The sequence below is a fragment of the Poromitra crassiceps genome (assembly GCF_964638095.1).
Source record: "Poromitra crassiceps genome assembly, chromosome: 10".
Taxonomy (NCBI): Eukaryota; Metazoa; Chordata; class Actinopteri; order Beryciformes; family Melamphaidae; genus Poromitra; species Poromitra crassiceps.
The window spans coordinates 1,844,240-1,854,024 of record NC_139631.1 but is presented as its reverse complement, the minus strand read 5'-3'; the positions used below and the strand labels follow the sequence as shown (position 1 = coordinate 1,854,024).

The following is a 9,785-nucleotide window of genomic DNA, read 5'->3' as shown; positions in this document are numbered from 1 at the left end:
ACTGATATGTTTTTTTCTCGTTCTGCAGAAAACTTGTCATGTTGTTGGTGAATTAGTAACGCTAGAACATGTTCCAAATTAGTAATTTCTTTTAATTGTGCTTTATTTTGGGCAGAGGCAAATGAAATTGAATTATTCCTTATAAATCCTTTAATAGCGTCCCACAAAATACGGGCATCCGAAACAGAGTCCTTATTAAAATATAAGAATTCTTTCAGGGCTTCTCTAAATTGATCACAAAAGCTAGCGTTCTGCAGAAGAGAGGTGTTAAATCTCCACCGCGTTGCACGGTTAGGAGTTGTATCAAGTATTATGGTACATAAATTAGCATGGTGGTCCGATAGTGACATATAAACTATTTCTGCGTTGGAAATCATGTGTGTCATTTGAGATGAAATTAATATATAATCTATCCTAGAAAAGGTGTGGTGTCTTCCAGAGAAAAATGTCTGGCCAGGATGTTGAAGAAGTGGTAGACCTCCTCCTTATTGAACACAGCCACCTCTGTGGAACAGTCGGTGCACTGGACCGGGTGGTACACCTCGTCCCCCTCATTGCCTCTGGGCGTCAGGTCGGGAGCCCCGTCCTCTGCTCTGGCTGTTTCTGTGGTTTCTCTCTGGCCCTTCCTTCTCTTCCTGCTCCTCTGGTTCTTCTTCTCTGGCGGGGTCTTGTAGCGCAGCACCTCATCTCTCTTCACCGTGCAGTTCATGACGAACATGGCTCGGTACTGTGTGCGGTACTTGTCGTGTCTCTGGCAGTCCAGGCAGAGTGTGGTCATGCAGGCGGGACAGTTGAGCACGGCGTCGCTGCTCGGCACCCCCACCCCCATATGCCTTCTGCTGTACACCCACCTCCTGGCATCCCTGTCGTCCTCGTCCGGGTCGTACAGCAGCTCGTCATTGGTCGCTATCATCCGTTGGCGCCGCCTCCGACCCCTAGAGCTGCTGGGCGTGTCCTCTGAATCGGAGTCGAAGTAAACCTCGTCGTACAGCTGAGGCTCAGGAAGGCCAGGGGTTCTGCTGCTGTTGGTTCCTCCTGGGGATTCTGCTGTACTCCCTGTGGGCTCTGGGCCCCAGGTTCCCTCTATGGTCTTGATGGTGGAGCTAAGCTCCGCCTCCATCTCCTCAAATTCATCTCCACTCGACGACTCGCTCTCCCCCGTCAGATACTCTCTGATCAGCTTCCTCTTCTGCTCCCGAGTCCCATTCAACAGCACATCCAGCTCGTCCTCTGAACTGTCCTCCGCTCGCTCCTCGTCGCTTGGCTCTTCAAGCTTATACGAGTCAAAGTCCTGAGGTGGATTCAGCCCATTCATCTTTCACTGTTTCAACACAGCACACCTGTTGGCATCAACCGTCTACCAGCAGCCAGCAACATGAAAACCTCTGATGACATCAGAAAAATTGCTCGAGTGACAACACTGATGACATCACAATTGCTCAAGTGACATCACTGATGACATCATCACTGATGACATCATCACTGATGTCACTAATGACATCATCACTGAACTTATAGCCTCAGCCAGGAAGGAAGGTAATTAGGGCAATCACCTAATAAAAAAATCTGGCTCTGTCAGGTCACCCCCACGGCTGCTCTTTACACCCCCTGAAAGTTTCAGCCCAATCGCACGTAAAACAGCATAGCTGTGGCCGGCCAAAATTAAATTGAAACAAACATTGCCCACTTCCTCCCTTTTAATATAAGAAAAGCTGGGGAATTTCCTATTGGAGACTGGAGGCAATTATAATATAAGTAGCAATCTCACGTGCTACGCGCACTCGATTTCTAGTATGGAGACTCTGGAGACGATGCGCCATGGGCGCAATATGCTGTGGGATCTATGACATCACTGATGATGTCACAATATTTCCGTCACATGAGTGATATCATCGGTCTTTCTCTACTTTCTCTACTCTTCTTCTGTGGTGTTTTATGGCAGTTGGCATCCTTTATGTTGCATTACCGCCTCCTTCTGGACTTATTCACCCACTGTTTCCCTACATTCTGTCAAACCCGATCCTGCTGGGCAGGTCATTACTAATTATATCTCCCCACTTTCTCTCCTTCCGGCAGACTGGATGCCTTGCAGCACATTGCTGCCTCTCACAGAATATTACACAAATTCCAGACTCGAAATTGTGACATCAGTGATGACATCACACACTGATGACATCACATTTGCTCGAGCAATATCACTGTGACATCTTAACATGATTATGTCATAACATTAAGTGCATAAGTGACATCATCAGTGATCTGAGGCCATATAAGAAGGGAGATCCCACTGTTTTTTTAAACATTGACACAGAGGACATGGCTTGGAAATCAAAGAATTGCTCCCCCTTCCTTCCACCGTATTATGCATCGGTTGTGAAACCAACACATCCAGCGCCCCAGTACTTCGAGTATACTACATACTGGAAAGAGAACGTGGCCAAGATATGCGCATGCAAGAGACAAGCGATCTGCTGGGAGATCAAAGAGCACATGGCCCGCCGGCCCGGTGTGCCACCCTTAAGCATCCCCATCATGCGTTTCTGTCATTGCAGGCAAAGGCTGCAAAACAAATCTTCAGTCTCAGCCAGACCCAAGCCCCAGCCAGAACCCTGGAAACCAGAACGACCCCAGTGGGACTGTAGCGTGGTCATCCCAAGCCCTAGGTCAGTTACTGGCCTGCCTGTTACTCCGTTTCGGACGATCTGGGAGACTGTTATTCCAGCCTCCTACTCTGAAACTCTGTCTGAATGGGCTCCAGAGGAGCCTGAGGAGGCTCCAGGGGGAGGTGAAGGGCTTCCAGAGCCACCTGAAGGGGTTTCAGAGGTATTGGAAGGGGTTCCAGAGGTCCCTGAAGGGGCTCCAGATGTCCTTGAAGGGGCTCCAGAGGTCCTTGAAGGGGCTCCAGAAGTCCTTGAAGGGGCTCCAGAGGACCTTGAAGGGGCTCCAGAGGACCTTGAAGGGGATGACAGAATGGAGAATCCGGAAGAACATGAGGAGTGATGATTGGTTAGGTTTAGAGGGATGGGGATTGATGATTGTGTTACGGCCACTAGTGCCGTCCCTTGCATCTTTCTTTTCTCTTTCTCTTCCTATGTTCGGGTGGAGCTCGTTTTGCATGTGTGAATATTGCAGTGATTCCTATTTGTGTATGCTGTGTTGCTGAGTGCTGCTGGAGTGATCTGGATTCAAAGTTCCATGGTCCTGGCAGATGACACTGTTGCAGATATGGGAAGTCTTTACATAGACCTGCGGTGGACAGCATGAGGGAGCAACAAGACCAAGATGACAATCGAAGCCTTCAAGAAGGGAAGCTTACAACTGCATGGTAGCAGCATCGTGTGTATAGAAGTGACTTGACTTTTTGCCGCATGCCCAGACAGGGCTTAAGTGTGTTAGCTGTACAGTCTAGACCTCTCATGTTAGCAGGCCACACGCTGACTGACAGCCCTGACACATTTATGGCCCAATTGGTGGAAATGGAGGAGATCAGTCAGTTTACTCAAGAAGCACAGTATGCTGATCCAAGAAAAGGATTTGAAGCTAGAACGCACAGATGAGAGTCTGCAGGCAGCACCAAGCAGTAGTGCTGGTCTTGAGAAGACTAGTGAGACTTGAGAGAGGCGGCTTGCTGCCCTGCAGATAGCAACAACGATGAAGTTTGGTTCTGAAGCGGTCAGGAATGAGATGATAATAATTGATTGGATTTATAAAGTGCTTTTCAAGGCACCCAAAGTGTTTTATATATCATGGTGTGTGTATGTCTGTGTATGAGGGGGGGGGGGGGACTCAACTCACCCACCACCGATGTGTAGCAGCCACCTGGGTGATGCACGGCAGCCAGTTGGAGCCAGAACGCTCACCACACATCAGCTATCACAGTGGAGAGCTCGGGACTGAATGTGCCAATTAGATAACGATGGATGATAAGCTGGCCGTGATTGAAGGAAGGCCTGTGTGGGAATTTAGCAAAGAGTGCCGATGGGGTCTTTAATGACCACAGAGAATCAGGACCTCGGTTTAACATCTCATTCGCAGGACGGTGTTCACTCACAAGACAGAGTCCCTCTCTCTGCCCTGGGGGCATTGGTGAGATTATTCATGATACCAGAGGGGAAGAGCACCTCTTACTGGTCCTCCAACACCACTTCCAGGACCAGGGTCTCCCATCCAAGGAGAGTACTGAGGTGGTGACAGAAGAAATAGTGAAGTCAAAGCTTGAGGCAACCAGGAATAGTGCGGGGGCCAATAAAGGTACAATCACTATATCATTGTTCATGAGGCAGAGGTCAGAGCAGCTGAAGTAGTAGTTAGTAAATAGTCCAAGCACCAGAGCGCACTCTGGCACAAACTAGACCGTTTGTAAATTGGGAGCGCTGTTGGAATACACCATTCGGTTTTTCAGAGCACTACACTTTCGGAGCGGCAGAGTGCACTCTGGGCGCCTGAGGAGACAGACTAACAGCTAAAATAGTTGACAAACACAGATGAAGAGAAGAGAAGGGATGAGGAGTGGAAAGCAGAGATGAGTGACCTGGTTGTAGGTGTAACAGTTAGCTAACTGCTAGCTTCAATATCCTGTGTTTCTAAAACTTATGACCCGTTGGTTAATTCATACAGAAAGAGGACGCTCTACTTTGAACAGCCCGCTCACATTTTTTTGTAGAGCATCAAGATTGGATTTAGGAACGCAGTAACGGAGTTAGCTGATGTGTCAGTAACCATGGCAGAGCAGCTAGAAGAGTTTCAGCTTAGGAAGAAGTCTAGCACCACAGAAAAGGCAGAGGTGGCTGAAGATCGTAGAGCGTCTTTAGCTAGTAGCTTAACCGAACAGCTGAAAGCAGAACCTGACGGATGGAGAAAGCTGGGGACTGTGTTGAGTGTTGGAGCAATTTTTCAGGGAACTGATCAATTTTCTGAATTCATCAGCCCTGTAGGGTTTGGTAGAAATCAGAATTCTCAGATTAAAGTCAGAATTCTGAGGGGGAAAAGCAGCGTATCTCAAGAACCGTTCGTCTGATCGACTTCAAACTCGGGGACGGAGTGCACATTCTGTACAGTGCACTGAACGGGCACTGCATGTCTGAAAGAAAGAAAGAAAAAAGATAGAGGCCAGGTCGCCGATGATGTCATACAGTAGACCGCTCAGCCAGGTCACTGTGATGTCACAGACAGAAATCACCAATGATGTCATGCAGTTCTAGATGGCTTAGCCTGGTGGCCAGGTCACTACTATAGTGATGTCATGCATCACTGATGAACTCCGACAAAAAGAAAAGAAAAGAAAAAGCCCCTTCATATGTTAGATCCGGCCCTGAGTAGGACACAAACACGGTTCCCCCTGAGGCTGTGTCTAGTCAGGCTGAGGAGAAATGCTCCACCGCTCACCACCGCTCACAGAAGAAGTCACAACAGCAGATGGAGGTTATGATAGGACAGGTTAGTCTGGTATGCACCTCTGCAAGGCCCAGACACACTGAACCCACATCAAAGGCTGGAGGCTGGAGTCGACCTCAAGCCTCCAGGGGAGAGCTGCCATGACACAACTCCCCCCATCATTAAGATGAAAAGGCAACACATTCATCTGAGGTGCTGCTGATACAACATGGTCCATTTCATTTCTCATCTATTCTGGTTTGGTTAAAATGACACCACGTCTACAGTGTGTTGTGGTTCCTTTAGAAAAAACATGTGTTTTGAAATCTTTTGGATGTCATTATTACTTAATGCATGTGGTTACACACCATTCTGATTGGAGAGTTTGGCAGACAGGATAAGCATTTATATCTCCACACAGCACATAACCCATGGAAGAAATTCTCCACAGAGCTCATGTGCAGCGTTGTTTAGATTCATATTCGTATAAGGTAAGACCATAAAGATGACTGCTTTTGCTGATATACTTACTGCTACTTCACTGCTTCAAGTTGCTGTCTCATGTGTGTGAATCCCTTTGAATTTTTCCTTTTGGTGTTATTTGAGGAGAGATTCCTGCGTTTGCCAAGATGAAAGTGCTGCTCTTTGTGCTGGGCCTTCTCGCCGCCTGCTATTCTGCTCCAGTAAGTCACATTTCCAAAACACTTTCAAAACAATGTTAACTACCACCTGCCTGCAAAACAATCTGATCTATATTCTATCTATATTCTCTATTCTAGAACCATGAGAGAGAAGTGCGGTCCATCAGTTCATCAGAGGAACAGGTGATGATCATTATGCTTTGTACTGCAGTAGGGTTAGCCCTACCTCCATCCCATACCACATTTACAATGGCAGCATTCTACATAGAAACAATAAAATAGGCTGTTTTTCTCTAGAATATAATTGTGCATTTACTGATACACAGGATTTGAAGTTGCAATTTGTGCCATAATCCAGGATGAAAAGCCCAAATCAGATGTATAAAGAATGACAAATCTACATAATCTACTACCAATGAATACATGAAATAATGTACTAATTTGAATATTTCATGTCCAGTTTAACATAAGTGTTTGCGCAGTAGGCTACTTGTTCTACAGGAATCTAGGTTAAGACCAGTGGCGTGATGTGTGATTCAATTCAGACACAATCTATTAGCTAACTTGATGAATATTCATAGTGAGATCACATGATGTTGGAATATCGATACTTTGTAAATATCTTCAAGTAAGCCAGAGAATATGGCATTGTTGAATTGCTGTTATTCCAAAGCAGCAGAGGTAGTCCACCACTGTTCTTCCCTCAACACTTTAATTCACAATTCACTAACGTTAATTATGCAGGGAACTAAGAATGTCATCTTTAATTTGCTGCTTGCTTTCCTCGTATTTAGCTGCTAGCTAGAGCGCTACACTAAATTATAAACAGTATCGTTGATCTTCCTGTAACAAAACAAAATATGAAAGCCGTGTAGCCTAGAATCTGTTTCTCCCTCTCTCACCGGCTTTCCTGTTAACGAGTGGACATGCACTGCTACACTGTTTAAAATGTAACCATTCATCAATTATTGACAAATTTAACCCTGAAAGTATTTTTTTTAATCTTTTTACTTTTTGGAAATCATGTATTGTGTCTGTACCTCAGCAGGAACAGCCGCTACAACAGGTGATAGGCATGGTGCAGGGACTGCATGTAGAAAGTGCAGAGGTAAGTGAGAATTATATAAATGATAGGAATAAGGTATGAGAGGCCATGGTATACCGCCATTATACCATGGCTATTGTCCCATCAGTGACAACCACACCATTTTATATTGAGAATTAATAATTGTGTCTCAACCCCACCTTTAAAATCTAAATTCCGCCTTTGCTTAAGACAAACGGTATGAATGCAGATTTGTATTATTCTTGAACATATGCTGAATTTTTACACTGCTCATTTGTATTGTGTGTTTGTAGACGAGCGAGTTGCTGATGACCCCTGTCGGAGTTCAGATCCCTGAAGCCCCCCCTCCTCCTCCCAGGGTCAGCAACTCCATTGTGTATATTAACCCTGTCCCAGTGCAGAACGCTGCCCCAGTCCACATCAACTACCCGGTCCCTAACGCTGTGCCCCAGATGGGTGTGCCTGCCGCTGACCCCCAGCTCACTCTCCACATCAACAACCCCGTCCCAGTCCACATGAACAACCCCATCCCAGTCCCGAACGGTATTCCTGCCCCCACTGTCATCCAGCTCACCCTTCACATCAACAGCCCCACTCAGCCCGACCTCCCCTTTGACCCTCTGCAGCTGCCAATCCACCAGGGACTCGTCCCGCCCTACGCCAACCTTCTCCCTCCTGCCATGCTTGTCCCACAACCAGGCATGGTTTTACCACAGGGAATGCCAATGCCACAACCAGGCATGTTTTTACCACAGGGAATGCCAATGCCACAACCAGGCATGGTTTTACCACAGGGAATGCCTATGCCACAACCAGGCATGGTTTTACCACAGGGAATGCCTATGCCACAACCAGGCATGGTTTTACCACAGGGAATGCCAATGCCACAACCAGGCATGTTTTTACCACAGGGAATGCCAATGCCACAACCAGGCATGGCTTTACCACAGGGAATGCCAATGCCACAACCAGGCATGGCGTTCCCACAGGGAATGCCAATGCCACAACCTAGCCCTTACAACCCTGCTCTAGGCCAGGCCAACAACCCGCTGCTAATGCCCTACGGCCCCCAGATGCATCCCTTCAACCCATACGGAGGACCGGCAGGAGGTCCCACCATTGGCATATCTCCCCCCATCATATTCCGAGAGAGGGGACGCCCCAGGGAAATCCCGGTTGCATACCAGGCGGGGGAGCCAGAGGAAGCAGAAGCTGCAGGGGGTCAAACAGGAGCTGATCCACATGCTGCCAGTGCCTAGGCAGCACACTATGCTGTTTGATGCCTACTGATGCCTTGAATCGGAATACTTGTGTTCCACTTCCTTCAGATGTTTTAGATGCATGCAGCTAAGTTTTGTTTGACTTCTGGTGAATAAACTACAGTTGGTTGAAACTGGGATTGATTTGAAAGCATTTATATGTATAGGTGATATGGTTTCAAGGCTCTTTATTATTCAAGTATATTTGTCAATTAACATTTTTTATAAACACATTTTGAATCAAACTTTGTGCATCAATCCTCTGTATCATAGGGCTTGGTCCGCTTGGTCACATCTATAAGATGTCATCATTTTCTGGAATCGAGGGAGATGAAACAGCCTAAGAAAAGGATAAGTAGATGTAAATATATCCCTGGGAAGAGGTGAGAGGAAAAATATGTATTTTGGATTTTAGGGTGAGCTGTCCCTTTAAGCATGTTTTCCCAGAATGTACCAAATATAAGATCATTAGTTGGTCAGTTCCTGAGTAGACTAATTCATCATTAGTTAATGGTCAGTTTGTGAGTATAGTAGTTAATCATTACTTATTTCCTGTCCATTAGTTACTTTGTGTGTACCCTATTGTAAAGTGATGCATCATACTGAGTAGTTCATGAGTACTGAATCCTTACTTAATTATTACCTGTCCATTAGTTACTCTTTTTGTGTACCCTATTGTAAAGCGGTGCATCGTACTGACTAGTTCATGAGTACTGAATCATTACTTTATTACCTGTCCATTACTCTTTTTGTGTACCCAATTGAGCTCAAGTCACGTGACAGTAAAAAAGAAAGGTATGCACAAGTTAAAACAGGCAAGGCAAAAGGTTACATTTACAGATTAGCTAAGATTTACAGTCACTACTATATACAATAAGTGTGGTGTAAAGTCTTATTTTAAACATGTATATATGAAAGAATGTACCGGTACATGTAGTACAGTAAATGCAAGCCACACAGGATTGTAAATGGCGGCTTATACAGATAGACAGATATTGCACGGTTATATGCCGTTCAACGTGAAAAAGTGAACGTTGTAGACCAGTGATACTCAACTTGCGGCCCGGGGGCCAGATGCGTCCCGCGATAGGGTGCAGAGTGGCCCACTGACCATTTTCTAATTCAGTGGTTCCCAAACTTTTTTTCTGGGGACCGACTTTTTAAAAATGACAAACCATTGTGACCCAATATAGATCATGAGAAGAACAAATTTGTAAATGTAAATGTAAATTAATGTTCCTGACCATTTTTACTGCCATTTCAGCATCACCTTATAATGAAAAAACATTGCATGGATGCAACTGGGACGTATCCCCTCAGTGATGTACTCTGGGGTCATAGGATGTTTCGGGTCTCTTAACATCATACACCCTCACCCAGGTGACCCAGCCGGGGCTGGCCAAGCCCCAACTTACGTCCCAGTAGCTACCCACGGTCAGCCCTCTA

The 9,785-nt window shown here is 46.1% G+C and overlaps 1 pseudogene across 1 annotated transcript; it reads right to left on the bottom strand.

Annotated features, from left to right (window-relative positions):
- Window positions 1-409: 409 nt before the first annotated feature.
- On the bottom strand, window positions 410-1,315 carry LOC310783764 (E2F-associated phosphoprotein pseudogene; annotated as a pseudogene). Its single transcript has one exon. The product of its transcript is annotated as an E2F-associated phosphoprotein pseudogene (transcript).
- Window positions 1,316-9,785: the final 8,470 nt, after the last annotated feature.